This window comes from Sceloporus undulatus, chromosome 4 (assembly GCF_019175285.1).
Source record: "Sceloporus undulatus isolate JIND9_A2432 ecotype Alabama chromosome 4, SceUnd_v1.1, whole genome shotgun sequence".
NCBI classification, from domain to species: domain Eukaryota; kingdom Metazoa; phylum Chordata; class Lepidosauria; order Squamata; family Phrynosomatidae; genus Sceloporus; species Sceloporus undulatus.
The window spans coordinates 49,871,996-49,891,815 of record NC_056525.1 but is presented as its reverse complement, the minus strand read 5'-3'; the positions used below and the strand labels follow the sequence as shown (position 1 = coordinate 49,891,815).

The following is a 19,820-nucleotide window of genomic DNA, read 5'->3' as shown; positions in this document are numbered from 1 at the left end:
CATTTGGAATGGAGTTTCCTTCTGTTCCTTTGGCATAAGGTAAAATCTGGCTGTTCTTGGTAGACGTGACTATTTGGGGGCGTCTAAGGGCTCGGTATCCCACAATAGACAATTGAGGGCCTGATGAATTATTGCAATGCTCACAGGGTGAACTAAGGTCAGCAACACGCAGACAGAGAGCTACTCAGAATTTCTCAACTAGTGGAAGTGAGACAACATTCCTTTTCATGTCAGCCACAGCATATCCCATAGGCAAACAGAACAACCACATCATCTTTGGCACTCATGACTTTGTTAAATCATAGCCCCCGAATTGTGTGTAACAATGCTACTCAAAGTGATGGTCCATGGACCAATGCCGGTCCACAAGCCATCAGCTGCTGGCAAGTTTCTATAGCAGAAAGGAACAATTGTACAAATATAGTGTCAGTTCCTGGCACATTGTGTGTGTGTTTGGGGGGGGGGGGGGAAGAAAGTTTTTAAAGAAACATTGGTGTACATCACTCTTTCAACCTCATCCAACAGTAATTCAAAAATTTAATCACATGACAGACTTGGCATGTTTAAATGTGAAACAATTTCTTGACTGGGAGATAAGAAGAAATTTCTGAATGCTATGTTTGTTTATAGTATCATCTATAATGTCAGAACATATAAACTATAAACTTCAAACAATTCAACAGAAAAGTCAACCAGACGTCCTTGAATTCTTCACCTTCATGATAAGACAATGTCCAGATTTTATTTAACTGTACTGAAAAAGGAAATGAAACTAAATTGATTCCAATGAATTGTTATTATTCTACTGCTATTGCCAAACTGCAGAAATAAAGCAAGCATCAATAGCATTAATTTTGCTCTGATGAAAACAAGCAACCAGTGTGATACTTTAAGAAGTATATGAACCAGTTTTACAGTTCTTACAACAAATTCTACGCTAATTAAACCTTGTGATTTCTCGTCAATGGCAGCACCCAATATATTACCATAATCCAATTAAGAACGTATGAGAGCATGGACCACCATGACTAGATTATTCCCACCCAGGTGTGACCAAAAATAGTGAAAGGATAGTCTATGCCACTGATGCTACTATCGACCCTAGTGATAAATCTGGATCTAACTGCATCCTAAAGTTACAGACCTACTCTTTCAAAAACAGTGAAACAGAATAAGTTGAACACCTTTTCTCCAATGCATTAGTTAGTGCCCCCCCATTTCATCAAGATTCACTTGTTCATTAGCCCTCACCCAGTCAATGAGGTTTTATAATCCATCCTAAATACATGGAATTAGATTAGAAAAACTGCAGGTCATTTCAGATCTGCAGTTCAAAGAAACCAGCATGATCCCTTTCAAGATTCTTATGGCTGAATAATCTATGAAAGCAAACAAGTAAATGTGGCAGGATTTATCTATATATTATCTATATTATAAGGGTGTTGATTATCATGTTGTAGAACTTTCAGGCAATGATGTAACAATCCAACAGAAAAGCCAACCAGAAGTCCTTCAATACCTCACCCTTTTGATAAGCAATACTGTATTGTTAAGAGATTTTATTTAACTGTACCAAAAGGAAGAACTAAAAGTAAATCAATTTTAGTTAATTACTATTTAGAGAAATATTTTTCTAAAATTTCCCATAGCTCATGAAATACTACAGAAGTAGAACTTTCCCTGCTTCTTGCCCTCAAGCAAAACATAGTACATGCAGACAGCAATTGATCTCGCTCAGTCAGTGGTACAGATTATATGACTTCATTTCCATCACCCCATCAAGATCTGCAACATCCAAAACTATCCCAAGAGAAATACAGCCTTTAAAAACCACACAATACAGAACTGATGCTACATTTCTTTGATGTGTTATTGCCATGTCCTTCTTTCATTTCAGATCCTGAACATGTTCCAAGTGTTTCAACATCATGTAACTTCTCACATTGCAGTACAAATCATACTATCTGGAAGAAAGTCCACTCAAATCTGTTGAGCCTACTTGCCAGTAAAGATGGTGGGAGATACAATTATCTGTAAACTCTTGAGATTTTCCAGATTGACAGACATTTCACACACAGTTCTAAGAATGCTTACTCACAGACTGCCATCTAAAACACACATTTGCTTCTCAAAACATCAGCACTAAGTGCTGTCTTATCACTTTACTCAATTTACAAGCAGCAGCTAATTTCTTCCAAGAAACTCTCAAAACTCTTTCCCCTTTCCCTTTCTCAGGTCTTGTTTCTGTTTTGGGACAAATAGCCAAACATTTGCAGTCTGTCACAGTATAGATGAACAAGAACTCAGTACAGGGATACTGCAGTTAACAAAGCCTCTGAGAAAAAAAACTTACTTTATGAAGTCTTTTTAAGCCTGCCCAACCCCCTTCCTCCTTGTTTTCTGTCTAGCTGAAAGGTTTTTTCAGCAGCATCAACAATGGGAAGGTGGTGAAAGAGGGCTGGAGAAACAGGCTTTCAGCAACTCAATCTCTGCAGCAAATACTGTAATGTAATAAACCTTGAGTTGGGAAACAATGGGATTCTACTCTACCCAATTGCATTGTAACTGTATGTGCTGGCCTACAACAGGCAATGTAAACAGCAGCTGCCCCCATAATCCCATACTGAGCATGTATTAACAGCAAAACAAAGGAAAAAATGGGGAGAGCACTACTCCCAGCACATTAAAAATGTCAGATTCTGGACACCAAAATGTAATCATAAGAAATATGGAGATTAGTGGTGGTGGGGAATCACCCCAGATGCATTTTGGAAGAAGCTTTGCTCCCTAGAAGGTTTGACATGTTTCTGTCTTCTCATACAAGGCTTACCTTACCATTCTAAATAAAACATCTGCTGAAACATGTTCAAGCTGTTCTCTCTCTCTCTCTCTCTCTCTACACACACACACACACCCCTATACATATTCTTTCCATGGGATCTGATGTTTTTAGGGCACTTAGGTCATCTGACCCTAAGACAAGGAGGAAGGAATGAAATGAAGTATGTCTCACAACAAGCCCCTTATTAGATTATATGCACTCATTTTAACATATGTTAAATCTTAAAGAGAATTACAGCACTCTAATTTCGACCTGAGAATATTATTTTTAATCAGATTAGTGTCCGCACATGCATATATATGCATGTATAAATACATGTATGTGTATTTTACTTATAATCTTCACTGTAGCTGCTGTGATCAGTCAGCACAATTTTAAACTCAAGGTACAACATAGAATGTAAGCTTAACTTTCTACCACAAACAGAATCTGTTCATTCTGGATACAACGGAGCAAGATTTATGCTTTCAGTGTGGTAATGAAAAGATAAAAACAGTTTATGGGCAAACATAAAGAATGGCCTCCAAAAGTTATAAACCAGGAAAAAATTACTCACCTGATTTTTATGCTTAAAAGTATAAAAGTACTGAAGGATGGCTGAAATTTCCATACATACATACATAACAAGTCAACAGGTCACTGGAAAAATGTGTAAACTAGAAATGTGCCATGATGGATTAGGAGGTCTGGAGCACTCCTTGCCTTCTCCACAATCCCACATTATTTCCATGCTGAATATAACGGGAACGGGCTTCATTTCCTATATATTCAGTATGGAAATGCAGTGAATTACTAGAGGAAGGATGATGAACTCAGTGTTTTCAATGGCTTACTGGAAAGAGGAGAGGGCATTCCCCCATTCCTCCCTAGGTTAGAAATGCTATTCTGACATCTTTCTCATCTTGAGAATATAGTACCTTGCAATGTTTTCTACTACCATGCTGAGTGTCAACAGAAGAGAGATTAAAAACTTCAGTCCACATCCAGTTTTCTATATGTCCATACAGAATATGAAAAAGAGAGCATTCTTCCATTTCTATACTGACTACTCAAGACAGAAGGATACATCACTGTCCTCACTCACCTACACTGAACTTCATGCATCTGCTGTTTCCTATGGCAACTAGGCAAACAATTTAAGAGGGGTTGTTAAGATTAAAATTAGAAGTTTCATCATTTATTAATTACATTTATATCACATCATTACTCTGGTGAGCTAAAGGTGGGCTTTCCTCCTTTCTGTGTTATCTTCACAACAGTACAATAGGTTAGGCTGAGAGTATGTGATGGGCCTGAAGTTATGATTTGTGGGACATGAATGTGGATCTCCTCAGGAAAGAAATATATGAGAGAACAAACATTCTCCAGCATGGCAGAGACAGAAATCTTAATTAGTACAGAATGAAGACAAACCTGCCTCCAATGTCATGTTGTTGCTGTTGTTGCTGTGTGCTTTTAAGTCATTTCCGACTCAGGGTGACCCTGGCCGCAAACACTCAAACCACTACACCATGCTAGCTCTCACACTGACCAACGCAATGACTAACTAACACGGCTTTGAAGCACATATGGCTTGCAAGACTAGCACAAGCAGGCAAGAATGAAGTCAGTCTCAGATGAGCCATTTTATAATAATATGAGCAATGCCATGTCTTTTTATAAATAAAGTGCTCAACATTCACAATGAATAATTTTTAAAAATTGGTGTAACTGTTGCAAACAAGTTCAACATTTTTACTTGAACAAGAGATATTTCTTAAAATAACCATCTGACTTTGTCTATACTTTTATTCCCTTATTTTTGGATCCTCGTGCTGTCATTTTTGCTGCTGATGTTTACTATATGAGGATGTGTGTATGCTTTTATTATTGTGTTTATGCTTTTTAAGTCTGATATCAAACATTTCTCCTCTGTATCATTTTTCGTGTCAATGGTGCTTTACAGAGTGCCCAAAAAAGGCGCTCTGCCAGTGCCCATGTTTGCTGCACGAGGGAGCCGCAGTGGACAAACCGTGCGGCTCCCCCACGCAGAAAAAGGACCCGCAAAAAGCGTGTTATTCTTGCACTTGCGGCATCACAACCACACCGCGACATGCAGATGCTAAGCGCCCATCACATCAAAATGGCGGTGCCCATATGTATAGGGTGCCGCCATTTTTACGCCCCCAGTACGTACTAGGGGTGAGGCCTGCTTGGACGCTGCGTCCTCAGCCAACCCCTAGTACATGCTGGGGGCGGAGCAAAGGCCCATCTGTAACAGGCCCATGTTTCTGACAAGAAATTTACATCTAAATAAGACTGTGATATGAACTCCTACCTAATCGGCATCAGCTGAACTTCTAAGACAGCTCTCCTCAACCTGAACTTCACCTCTCCTCTATCTAACCACTGACTATGCTGACTGAAACTGATGTACGTTGTAACCCTGCGGTGGGCAAAATGCAGCTTGCAGCCCCCCTCAGCTTCTATTCTGTATCCTCAAAAGATTCCCAAACACTCCAACCTCTCCTGTTTTTTTTTAAATTAGGACCCCTCTCCCCCCCAAAAAAACCCCTCTCACCATAAAAAAGAAGCAGTTTGGATGGATTCACCTCCACCATCCCAAATTCTTCAACTCCTTCCCCACAAGGAACAGAAAGGCTAATTGTCAGCCAAAACTCAAAATGATATCATTTCCTGATCAGATATAACCACGTTACCTAGGAATGTGAAAACTGGGGTTTGGTTCCAGGACCTACCATGGATACCAAACTCCATGGATGTTCAAGTCCCTTTAAATACAATGGATAATAAAATAGTGTCCCTTATATAAAACAGCAAAATTGAGGTTTGTTTAGTGTAATATCTCATATTTCAAGCTGTGGAGACTTCACTCTGTGAATATGGAGACCAACTGTAGCTGTCACTGGAGTTGCTGACAAACAATCCTACAAAGCCCTGTTGAAATCAACTATGCAGCACAGAGGACCAAGAAATGGTCAGAGACCAGGAGCTGCTAATACTGTACAGTGGGCTCTTGGTATGTGCTCTAGTTTGGTTCCAGGACCCTCCCTCCCACACACACCATGTTCAAATCCCATTATACACAATGGTTCAGAATCTGTGGATATAGAGGTCCAACTTACTCTCTTGTACATCCAAAGAGTAATCAAAACTAACTGCCCAATCAACCCTCAAGCTTGTAAGTCTTCCCCATACTCATACAGTTCTTTGCAAAGTCACCTCCTAAGTTCAAGGAAGGACGAAAAGAAGACCAGCCTCAAGAAAATGCTTACTGGTCCACACAATCCTATGAATATCTGCTCAGAAGTTAAGTCCAACTACCAAATGGGTCTGATTCCCACGCAAATGTGCACAGGATTGCAGCTTACAATTAGGAAGGAGTGTAGAGAGATCTTGTAGCACCTTTGAAACTAACTGAAATAAAGAAGTTACAGTAGAGTCTCGATTATCCATTCGATTATCCACATTCCGGATTATCCAACGTCGCTGCTCAGTGATTTTCTTACATTTTCAGATGACTGAACTGTTTATACAGTACATATTGTATCACACAATGTTGATCAGTGATTTCTTTACATTTTTAGAGGACTGTTTAAACATTACCATGTTATTCCTATAATGTTACTGCAACATTACTTTTACTGTTACTGCAATAAAACTTCAATACGTTTGCAATTCATAGTGATTTCAAGGCTTTTCTTGGACCCTCCAGATTATCCAACATTTTCGGCTATCCAACTATCAGCCCGACCGTTTATGTTGGATAATCGAGACTCTACTGTATTTTATTTCAATGTGAAGGCGACATTTTATTTCAGTTAGTCTCAGAGGTGCTACAAGATCTCTCTACATTTTGATTCTACAGACAAACGTGGCTATATCTTTGAATTAGGAAGGGGTTTGCCTCCATCTGATATCCAACATATATTGCACATAGTTACTTTTCCAGAGAAAATGTATTTGCAATGTATTCTTGTGTTCAAATTATGTTGCCTGAACTAGCACTCTGGAAATAACAGTTTGGTTTCCAATCTTTTCTGCAACCTTGCACTCTGAATGTTAATCAGCAAATGAAAAGAAAAATGTTATTTTTCTATTATGCCCCTTCTTCACCTGCCTGATGTGGAACGCTCCTTCCACTTGCAATAAATAGCACTACCCATTTTTTATGTGCCACATTATATGAAAGGGAACTAAAGAACTGGGCTGCCAAAGTGTTACATAAAACCTCACTACAGGATGTTTGTATTCAGTTAAGCAGTTAAGATCAAAACAGCTCTTAGTTAAAGACATTAATCCATTAGCAGCTCTAGATTGTAGGAACACAAGATTCAAGGATAATGCTCCATAAGGAGCAAAAAGCTTTCCTTGAGCACCTCTGACTGTATTGCAAAGCAAAGTTTCACTTGAATAAGTGCAAAATGTCAGTACGAACTGTTGTGATTGTGGGAGTACGAAGAAATAGATGTCCTCAGAATTGGCTGTTCATGTTGCATATTGATGGCTATAAAATCAGAGAACAGAACACAGTCTTGGACTAAGACTACACATGCCAGAGGAAGGGATCTAACTCCTTCCCTTTTCACATAGAGATGAATAGTGGGCAAAACTGCTTTTTGCCCTGCTTACATACATATATGGACAGCTTTCATCAGGAAATTGGATTTAGATATACAGTTGCTATCTATAAAAGGTGGAATTGCTATCTACAAAAGGTGGAAAGGATGGTGGCATATTTCCATATCTAAGACATAGTACTGAAGTCCATCCTCACTTTCCATGGCAATCTCTCTCAACAGTAGCTCATTACAGAGGTACAAATCTTCCCATGAACAGTCTGATACAATGCCTCCATGTCCTTTTTCCCAGAAATGATGGATTTGTTGTTCTACCAGTTTTGCCCAAGCACATGCTTTCAGGGAAGACATCTCACTAAAACATAAACCTAATTCCAAGGCTGCATCCTCACTGCAGAAATAATCTGGTTTAACACCGCCCCAATTGCCATGGCTCCATGCTATGGAATTCTGGGAATTGTAGCTTGTTGTGGCACCAGAGTCACTACAACAAACTCAATTCCCAGTTTGTTAAGTTAAGGTGTTGTCAAACCAGATTATTTCTGTAGTGAGGATCATCCCTAGTCTCCGCTAGAGCAGAACCATTGAATCAGCTGCTGAATGCTAAATCAAAATTTACATAAATCCCACTGAGTCAGTGGGTCCGCTCTATCTGAGACTAGCAATTGGATTTAGATATAATACTTTCATCTATTAAAAGTGCAGAAATGTGAAGGTTTGCTTCTCATCTTGCAGAGCCTCAAGAAAGCCTCACATTTTCAACTCCCTCCTTTCTTGCCACATAGCCTCAATGCTCTTAATGTGTACTGGTAAACTGATGCAATTGCAGAAATGTGACATTACTTGCAGGGAGAAGGAAGGGTAAAAATTGAGATATTGATTCTGAAATAGCTACAGGAAACAGCCCAGATAATATTACCTAGAGAACATTTCAAAAAAAAATATTAAGATGTTAATGGGGCAAAGTGCATTGGTGCTGACACATCCTTTGTTACTAACTCAGCTGCAAAAATGAAGTGTGAAGTCAGAATCCAAAAAGCTTTTAAAATTTACCACAAGGCAGAAAAACCAGAAACATTGTCTTTGTTTAGTAAACTGAAATAACATGGCTGCTGAAAAGGATGTAAGTGATGCTGAACAGGACTTGAGGACAAAATTAACTGATGTAATCCAGGGTCAATCTTATCTCTAATTAGTATAGCACCTGATCAACCACTTCTCCAAGACTGCAACCCCACACACGATTTAACTGGAAGTAAGCTTCACTGAACCAGTGGAAGCTTGTCTGAATGAAACATGCACACAAATTGCATCATAGCTGTGTTTTACCACTATAGGAATTAAAATGCATCTTAACACAAATATATCTCTAACTAAAGTGTTATCAGTAGGACCGGGAATATGAAGAAGATTAAAGCAATTCAACTCCTTTTCTTCACTAGCACTTACTACAAAAGACTGAGCTGCTATATCAACATATAAAAGTAGTCCCTATGTAGTTTAGCACCATGTTGACATTTTTAAAAGGGGTGAGGAAAACTATGTTTTATGAGGTGTATGCAGCCCCCTCCCTCCATATTTTAGAAAACATTTGTTTTTTTACTGCCTGGTGGAGGGCAGAAAAGACCTCACAGGAGCCTAAAACATCACAACGAGGCAAAAACCATGCCCCGAGAGAACTATGTGCAATGTCTGGAAATACACTGGGCTTCATACAAGAAATAGTTGACAGAAGACACAAACCGCATGGCAGGCAACATGCTAATCTATATCACAGCCACAGCTAAACTGTATCTTCAACAGTTCTCTGAAATTATTGTATTTGGGGAAACTCTAATCAATTACAAAACAAAAATCCTCAGCCCTGCTTTAATCACAGGCAAGAAAGATCACATGCAACAAGTGATGGCCCTAAAAATATACACTCAGCTTACTGTATATACTCATGTATAAGTCTAGAAATTTTAGTCAAAAAATTGACCCAAAAATCCCAGATCAACTTATCCATGAGTCAAAAGTAAATATTATACTTTAACTCTTATTAAAAAGGGAACAATCCCCTGGTATAAGGCAAGAGTGCAATCTGTCCTAGAAGCACTGACCTCCTTCTACTCTCTCTTCCATCCAGCCTTTAGTATGAGTTTAAACAGTTATGCCTGCCATAATTTTGCAGGTTCTTTGGCATTGTTTTCCTTTGCTTCTTCATTTAGATCCTCTGTTACATACCCCTAAGTTTTACCCTCGACTTATCCAAGGGTCATATCAAAATCCATAATTTTGCCTCCAAAACTTGACCTCGACTTATACATGAGGTCGACTTACAGTCGAGTATATAGAATCATAGAGTTGGAAGAGACTGCAAGGGCCATCCAGTCCAACCCCCTACCATGCAGGAAATCTCAATCGAAGCATCCCCGACAGATGGCCATCCAGCCTATGTTTGAAGACCTTTAAGGAAGGAGACTCCACTACACTCCGAGGGAGTTTGTTCCACTGTCGAACAGCCCTTACTGTCAGGAAGTTCCTCCAAATGTTGAGGTGGAATCTGTTTTCCTGTAGTTTACATGCATTGTTCCGCGTTCTAGTCTCTGGAGAAGCAGAAAACAAGCTTGCTCCCTCCTCAACATGACATCCCTTCAAATATTTAATATATAGGTAGTTAATTAGATGAGCATCACAATACAAAGGTACATCTGCACCAGCAAGTCTAACAAAAGGCTGCTCATGTAGATCTACCATATTTCCATTTCTGGATAAGAGTGGGTGGGATTATATGACTGGAAAAAGCAAATCATGCTGCCGAAGAAACTAAGGCCTGTTACAGACAGCCAAAATAAAGCTGCTTCAAGTCACTTTGGAGGTATGGTATTTCAATGATGCATGAGTCCTAAGAGTCTGGAAGATTCATCAAAGCTGCACTCCAGTCCTTAGGACTGGAGCGTGTCTTTGGTGCGGCCTTTGGACTCTTAGGACGCATGTATAATTGAAATACCATACCTCCAAAGTGACTCGAAGCAGCTTTATTTTGGCTGTCTGTAACAGGCCTAAGATCCTGCTCCACTGCAAGACATGCCTGTTTAAGCCATGTGGCTTTCTGTAATAGCTTTCAGAAGATACACAAACCTGAAAACCTCTATAACAGCAGTGTGCCACACAGTAAGGTACACAATAAACTGAATCTTGAATAGTTATATAACTTCATCTCAAAATCACAAATACAGAACCCAGTATTACCAATTGATTACACTGAGCTTTAACTATTAAACTATGCTTGCATTGGAACAGAACAAAACATGCCAATTCAGCATACTTGCCTCTATACTCAAGAATGTTTTCAGCATCTGCCTTGAAGTGTCAGCATTCTTAAGGTTCAAAGAGTCACCAAAGAAAGGCACAGTGAACAAGGGAAGGCCTTATGTGAGAAACTTCCTGTTCCTTGAATCCAAAATGTGCCAGTGTGAAAAACTGATAATCTCACACAAGAAAAAGCATACATTTCCCCCCAAAGATTTCATATCCGAAGAACATGTGAATTCAAGGAGCACTGTTTCTGCACCCCCCCCCACACACACACACACAACTGGAACTGCAAGCAGCCTCAAAATCTTATTGACACAACATACCATACTACATTCTTAGTACGCCAAATTAAATAATCCACTGATTTACTTAGAACTGATTCAAATTCAGAACTGATTCGCATATGCTGCTCATCACACTAATGACATTCATGTGGGAAAGCCACTGCAGAACTCCATTCATAATCTCACATTGCAAGGCCAGCCCTACTATTTACAGAGTGAGGTATCCATATCAACCAGCAGATCCCAATGGGAAGCAAGTTGATAGCTATTTTATTTCCTGTTATACAGTTTTATCGCCAGTAGTGGATTAAAAAAAAGCTTGTAGTATTCTTTACCTTGGGAAGAACAGGGGATATTTGCTGTGCTGCCTCAGGCTATCAAATGTTTTGCACCAAGCTTGCCCCAGTACCTTTTCTTTGCCACAGATGCAATTCACACACTGAGCTACAAATCAACAAGTGATGAGACAATATATCCACAATCAACACGTAAACTAATACAACATCTCTACACTTATAAGCACACGTTGGGAAGAGCAGAACTTTACATACAATTAAATGTTACACAGCATTGACATTGCAAATCATTTTGAGGAGAGTTAACAAAGTCAGCCAGTGCCTGGTAAATAAGCCATCTATATGGAAACTGAGGTCGTTAATAAGGATGACTCTGGAAACCAGGGTTTAATTCCCAGCTCAGCCATGAAACCCACTGGGTGACCTTGAGCAAGTCACATTCTCTCAGCCTCAGGGGAAGGCAATGGCAAGCCTCCTCTGAACAAAGCTTGCCAGGAAAACCCCAATGATAGACTCACCTTAAGTCAGAAACGACTTGAAGGGACTCAACAAACTACAGTATTAAGATGCACTATGGAGAAGCAAGATATCCTTCTTATCTCTCAAACACAGGCACACTTATTAAGCTGGGCAAGCACAAAGTGCCAACAGCAACCCTACCTTAACTTCAAATGGACACTGGTTTGGCCCATTTAACTGATAAAGGCCCCCTCCAAAACCAGCCATCCCCCACGTGCTGAATTTAAACAAAGAGGACCACAAAGCCTCTTCCCCTCCTCTGCAAAAAAAAAGGATAGCAAACCCCCACAAATTGGGAAGCAAAACCCACCATGAGGGTTGTGTATTGCCTATCGGTTGTTGTTTTAAACTGTTGCATGCTTTAACTATGGAGATTAACTGATGTTGTTAATTGTTGATTTGCTGTGGTTCCCTGCCTGGATCCATGGGGAGCAGCAGGTAAGAAATAAATTACTATTATTATGAGCATCAATAAATAACTGAACTCCACCCACCCCCCCACACACACACACACACACAGACACCCCAACAGCCATCGTGACAGGATAACTATTCCCTCACACCACAACCAGCCCTCCACCTCCATGCTCCCCATCCTTCTCAATAGGAAACCCCTTTCCTCTGGAAGTGGGACCCTCCCCACAACTGCAAAAAGCACCCCAATCTGTCCCTTTCCCCTCCTGCCCTCAGATTCTCCCCTCCATCTTCTACCTCAGCCCTGAGCAGACCCCATCCTCCTCTTCCCGGACATGACTTCCATCCATTTCCACCTTCTGCCCTGGAGCAATTCCCAAACGCCCCCCATTTTGAGCAGAGGCATGGATTTCTATTTCTAGGAGTGTTTTTAGTTCAGGATGACCAGGTGTCCTCCTTTTGCAGGACACATCCTATAGTTCGCCCTCCTGCCCTGGGGCAACTCCCAAATGCCCTCCATTTTCAGCAGGACTAAGGAGCATGGGTCTTATATATTTAAAGGAGTATTTAAAAATTTGTTTCTATCCTGTGAGCCGCCTTGGGTCCCTTTTTGGGAGAAAGGCGGCATAAAAATGAAACCAATCAATCGATCGATTTTGAGCTTTTTTATGTGACCACACGTCCTCCATTTCTTTCTGGAAGGTCCTACATTGTTGAGGTGCCTGGTCCTCCTTTGAGATGAGGACACCGGGTCACTCTGTCTCTTTGGCTCTTATTTGGCCATGCCCTCCATTTTTCTTGAACATCCTCCGTTTCTGAGGTCCTCCTTTGAGGCGAGGACACCGGGTCTCCGTGCCTTTTTAGCTTTTCTTTAGTCATGCCCTCCTTTTTTTGAGGTGCCTGGTCCTCCTTTGGGGCGAGAAACACTCCCTTCCCACCACGTGGAGCTCCAGGGCGGACAGGCGGCTCCCCAATGCCCGGCCCCCGGCTCCCTCCCTCCCTTCTCCTCCTCCTCCTCCTCCTTCCCCGGCTGCGCCATACCTGTCCCCCAGGCTCCTCTCTCTCTCTCTGGGCCCCTCACTCCCTCAGCCTGGACCCTCTCTGAGGCTGGACTCCGGGCTCTTCCCTCCCCTCAGGGGCTATAACGGGGCCGGGAGAGGCAGGCGGAGGCGGGGAGAAGAAGGCGGAGGCGGGAAAAGGGCGGGGAGGCGATGGCGGCAGTGGGCCTCCTCCTCCTTCCCTCAGGCGCCCTCAGCAGGAGGGAATGGCGGCGGCGGTGGAGAGGCCTTGCTTTGCCTTCAGGGGGCTCTGCGGGAGGGAAGGAGGAAGAGGGGGAGGCCCATGGGGATGGTGTTTTCTGCACGTAGGGCTGGGATGCATCCACATTGGAGATATAACCCGGTTTGGTCCCGCTTTAACACTTTTGCTGGCTCAAGGCTATGGAATTCTGGGAGAGGGAGTTTGTTGTGGGCGCTCCGCTCTGGGCCCCACAACAAACTCCATCTCCCAGAATTCCATAGCAGAGAGTCAGACAAAGAGTTAAAGCGGGACCAAACCGGGTTATTTCTCCAGTCTGGCACTCAGTTCTGCAAGGAAATACTTGTGTTTTCTACATATGTCTTATTCACCTTAAACATTTTGACCCAGTTATTAATAAAGCAAAATCCTTTCCTCAGGAAAGTCCCAAAGTCTGATTTTCAGACAATCCCTTTGGAAGAAAATAAAAATGTTGGGTGACTGAATTATTTTGCAACAAATACATGCTGTTACCCATTTTAAAAAATGTGTTGTTGAGGGTTTTTCTTTTCTACAGGGAGGAGTTTCATGTCTTGGTTCTGCTTTGTAGCTGTTACGGGTTCTCTACTGTTGTACTTTCTTCCCCCCAGTAACCATGTATATATGCCTAATACATGCCCTGAGTTAATTTTGCTAAGTGTGTCGGGAGAGAAAGAGAACAGTTGCAGTCTGCCATGCAAATATGTTTTCAGTTTTAGACTGCACTAAGAATGGTAGTTCTGCTATCCAGTGCCATGGCTTTTCTCGGTTGGTTTTTGTTGCCTTCAAGTTGTTTCTGACTTATGGCAACCCCTATCATGGAGTTTTCTTGGCAAGATTTGTTCAGAGGGAGTTTGCATTTACCATTGTTTCTGCCCATGTGGGTGGCTAGCCAGACGGGCAGCCTCCCTCCCTCCCCTATTCTTCCTTCTTCTTCCCTGCTCATTCTTCCTCCTTCCCTACTTATTCTCAGCATACAATCTCCGCTATAGATTTGCCATGTGCAGTTTTATCAGTAGCAATATCATCTTTATTGTAGTCAGTAAACCAGGAATAAGGTGAACTTTTGTGGCAGATTCCTTCTGCATTGCATGTAGGATGGGCTGTATAGAATGAGTTAAATGCCACAGTTGTGCTGCATTTACTCCTGCTGTTGACATAGCAGCAGCCACTGTGCTATAGGTTCAGCTTGTCCAGCTTTACATCTCACCCATTGTTTGAATTTTTCCAAAGCCTTTCTGTATAATTACTAAAGCATTGAACATTTATCCACGAACTGTTCAGCTGATTGGAAATGTTACATCTGTTTTTAAATAACAAGCACGAAAGCAAAGATGCAATTTTAGCCTTTTTTAAGATGTTAATATTACACTCATTTACACTTCTTCCTATGTCTGAATCTAACTGCTAGTCCTAATTAGAGTAGACCCATCGAGTCAATTGCTTAATGGTAAACCAACACCTATGTAAATTCCATACTGCTGGGAGAAAATAACAAAGGCTTGGAACTAGTACTGAAGAAATCAAGGAAGAAAGATCAAAGGCCAGTTTACAGTTGAACATTAAGAAAACAATAATAATGACCACAAATGATTTACTTTAAAGTAGAGGATGAAGACATTGAAATAGTTTAAGATTTCCCATAACCTGGCTCAGTTATTAATCAGACTGCTGCAGTCAAGAAAACAGAAGACTAGGACTTGGAAGAACAGCTAAAGTTAGGCTTGTCCATTGGTATTTCCAGTTTCTGTGTATGGTTATGAAAGCTGGGCAGTGAAGAAAGCCGATAGGAAGAAAATCAGCTCATTTAAAAAGTGCTGGAGAAGTGTTCTACAGACACTGGACTGTTAAAAAGACAAATAAATGGATCCTAGAGCAAATCAAGCTTGGACTCTTCCTAGAAGCCAAGATGATTAAACTGAGACATATGAGAAGACTTTATTCACTAGAAAAGTCAATAAATTTGGTAAAATAGAAATAAAAAAGAGGAAGACCACATTACAGATGGACAGACTCAAACATGAAAGTTGAATTTGCCAGGCCAGAGCAGGGCTGTTGATGACAGGTTGACTTGGAGGTCTCTCATTCGTAGGGTTGCCATTAGTCAAAGTCAACTTGACAGCAGTTAACCACAACAACAAAACCATTGTATCACTTTGAGATGCATTACAAGAATTGTCAGAGGGCTGCTTGACATGTGCTTTCTCTTCATTTCTGATCCACCTGTCATTGTAAACTGAAATTAGCTGAGGCAGATTCATATTGTCTTTTCCTAAGGATGAATGTTTAACATCTAACATCTCATCCTCAGATGAGAGATACATGGAACAAACACAGTCAAACTGTGAGACTAAACAGATGAGAAATGGATCTCCTGCCACATCAAAGGCAAAAGTCATCTCCACAACAGGCATTAATCACTCACAGTAGACTTCATAAATGTTAAGGCACTTAACAGATGCTGAGAAGTGAAAACAGGACTTTGTACATTGGACAATAACACCATTATTCTGAACCTGGGATTAGACCATTCCATTCATCCTCCTCTTCTAAGTGAAACCAGTGTAAACATAAAGCAGTCAGATGACCAAGTTTCTTTTGAATTTTTTTAAAATATGGGTTTAAGCAATAATATTTTATTCATACTGTGTGGGTTTTTAAAGGAAAACTCCAACTACAGCTTTCTTTAAGCATTTTCTAACAAGTTTATATTTGTTTTTGGATCACATGGTTGCCATCAAAATAATCACAAGCTTTTAACAGCAAATATAATTTGACAAAATGATTTAATTCAAGATCTAGATACCAAAACTCCTATTAGCACCGTTAGGACTTTTGGTTTACAGATCTGGTTTTATATCCTTTTATCACAAATTCATTTTGCACTTAATACCATTTATTTGTTATTGAGAGAGGGCCATAATATCTAGTGTTGAATCATCTCACAAGGAAGGAGTGACAGAACTGGATCTGAGTCAGTGATTCAGTCACAAGTAGTTGACGGGGGATCTGGGCTCTTCTGTAGGGAAGTATGAAACGGGCTGAGATAGCAACAAGTAAGAGTGTTATGCACTCTCTTAATGGTGTATTGATGTCCCTGAGTGAAGTCTCCACTCTGCTCTGTTTGTCTTTCCACTTCATACAAGGTATTTACTATCCCTCAATTATATTAGATTGTAACCAGTGTACCTGAATGTAAAAACTAATGGAGTGTAAATAGAAAAGACAAGCACACACAATCATCTGGCATTTCTATAAAATATATGCTGATTACTGAAAGTGCACATAGAAACTGCTGAAGAGCAACTACTTCTTGAAGTGAAAAAAACAATAATACAGCCCGTTCACTCCAGAATTTAGTCTGGAGACACAAACTAGTTTCCTTTCCCTAGGATGCAATTTCATCCATTGAAATTTTCCCTCCTTGGTAAGGAGGGAAGCAAGCATCTTGTGTTCAATACTTCAATTGCAAATTTAATTTAATCTCATGATGATTTCTTTTCCTTTTAAGGAAAAATAGTATAGCTGTGCTATAAAAGTACAGTCTGCCCGCACCATTCGTGGGCTTGTCATCCACAGACTTGAGTTCACATAAACGGCAAGCCCCGGCAGACAAAATGACATGGGCATGCAGCTTCCACCGCACATGAGAGTGCACCACCATAGCATTCCAGCAAAGGCAATTTCTCCCATATGTGGGGGGGATATGGGAAGGGCCCACCACACTGTATATACTCATGTATATGTCTAGAAATTTTAATCAAAAATTGACCTTAAAAATCACGATTGATGTATCTGCAAGTCAATGTAAGTACTGTACTTTAACTTATCAAAAAAGGAACCAACCCCTTTTCAGAGTAGAGTGGTTAAAGGTAAGAGCTTAGTCCATCCCAGGAGAACTAAAAGAAGCACAAATCCCATCTATACTCTCCACCACAGCTTTGTGGGGAAATGGTGGCGGTAGTAGCTCTTTGGTGCTTCCCCTGAAAGGATTGCAGAGAAGAATTGGGCTTTGAAAGATCTGAATGACATTTGTGTTCCTTTGTCAGTTTTTCTGGGTTAAAATCAGACAAAGTTATCACATTAAAGACTATAGTCATACTAACATAGTTGCCATTTTCTTTGCTTTGCCTTTTTATCCATGTGTGTGTTTTCTTAGCCCTACCTGTGCCTGATCACCTCCCACACACATGTCACAGCCACAATTATCCATTCAGTCTTTAAGGTGAACATAAGCAGTTTCTGTCAGAATTTTGTTCTTGGGCATTGTATTTATTTGAGCCATCCGTTACATCCTTTGTTACATACCCCTATGTTTTACTCTCGACTTATCTATAAGTTATATTAAAATCCACAATTTGGCCCCAAAACCTGCCATTGACTTATACATGAGTATCGGCTTATAGTTGAGAATATACAGTGCATCAGCAGTTTTGAGATTCAGCATTGTGTAGTGGTTTGAATATTGGACTAGAACTCTAGGAGACCAAGATTGGTCCCCACTCAGTGACCTTGTGTAATACACTCTGTCATCTTCTGAAAATGGAAATGGCAAACCCCCTCTGAACAAATCTTGCCAAGAAAATCTGTGACAGATTTGCTTTAGGATTGCTGTAAATCAGAAATGTCTATTAGGAACACAACATTATTAGACTTACTTGTATTTGCTGTGCTGGTTATTATACAGGTCCAATACTGGACACAAGGAAAGACATTTGCTTCCAAGACAGCATGCATGGTGTCTGTAGACAGATTCACTCATTATAAATATTATGACAGTCTTTGGTACTTGCAGCAAACTAGTATGTAGAGAGATCTTGTACAGTAGCACCTTTCAGATGAGGAAGTAGACTGAAGTCTACAAAAGTTCATGCTGCCAACTTCTTTCTTTCAGCTAGTCTCAAAGGTACTGCAAGATCTCTCTACATACTGATTCTACAGATTAACACAGCTATATTTTTCAGTTCTGCAGCAAAAGGTTTCATTAACATTCTTGAAAAAGTAAGTCATATGTACACCAGGCTGAGGGTTATCTATGAGTAATCCCTTTACAACTAGCAACTGTTTATGTTATGAATATACAGGTACACCAGTGCAGTACACACCACACTTCTAAGCAGGGAAGTACAGAAGTACCTTCTTAAAGATCCAGTTTGCTTCCAGAAATATTACCCGGAAGTTTTAAATTAAAAACATGCATCTTCACATTTTTCAATTACATTTAGTGCATGGGACACTGTTCTAGCCAGGACAAGAACTATTGTTCTACAACCTTGGTAAAACAATAAATATCCTATGATATTTCACCAAAACAAGGTCAGGACAAAATGGGGAAAGCAAGACAGGAATCAAATGTACATCACCTTGAGGTCATTGGAGAAAAAAATATTTTTCTTTAATAAATGAATGAAAAAAGAGTGTAAAGCAGGTCAGAAGGATAACAAAAGGAGTATTTGTATTTTCCTGGGATCCCCTAGTATGTCCCCTTGTCTACTTTCCAGGGAACAGGTACAGATACCTGATCTAAAAGTTAATTTTTAAGTTTTCACCTCCAAGAACAATACATTGAGTTTAGCATAGCCATAGACATAGAAGTTCTAGACCATTAATTCTTTGTTTACAGATAGGATATCCTTTATGATTTTGACCCCATGTCAGCAACTCAAAGGAGACAATGGAGAAATGCAGGACTTTGTTGTTTCTCTAACTTGGCAGTCGCATGTCTTCACCACGCTTCAAAAAGTAAAAGCCAAAACAAAAGTTCATGCTGTTTCAAACAGATCCTGTTATGAGTTTGAAGCGTTGGGGAGAATGTGGCTAATTTCTTAATGTTTTCCACTAATGCTTTTTGAACTAGGAAGATAGTAAAAATTGTCCAATATTTTCTGCCAGTGGGAACAGGCTGACACTGAATCCTCCCACCCCATTATGTGTCATAGGCAGGGTTTGAAATTAGTATAGGCAACTGGGCTCCTCCAAATATTGTTGGGCTACAACTCCCAGTATTTATCACCATTGCTTATGTTGGCTGGGGTGGATGGTAGATGCAGTCCAATAACATCTGTAGGTACACAGTTGCCCATCTCTGATCTACAGAAATCATCCCTGTATTTCATGTCTGAAAAGGAGTGGTTTACAACAACCATTCCTTGTTGTATGCCATATAGTTCAATATTATTATCCCAACATTTCATAATGAAGAGAAAGAGACTGAAGCTATGTTAGTGGTTTACAACAACCTCATTTTGTTGGCTGGTGTTATTATCCTGTCTTTTAAATTGGTGGCTATTGTGTATTCTTATTATGATCT

The 19,820-nt window shown here is 40.3% G+C and overlaps 1 protein-coding gene across 1 annotated transcript in view; it reads right to left on the bottom strand.

Annotated features, from left to right (window-relative positions):
* The window catches only part of SLC16A1 (solute carrier family 16 member 1), a 50,492-nt gene extending 37,076 nt beyond the window's left edge, over positions 1–13,416 (bottom strand). Inside the window, exon 1 of the mRNA XM_042461771.1 lies at positions 13,277–13,416. The gene's annotated coding sequence lies outside the window, so the exon portion shown is untranslated. The remainder of the gene's footprint in view (positions 1–13,276) is intronic.
* Between the last annotated feature and the right edge of the window lie 6,404 nt (positions 13,417–19,820).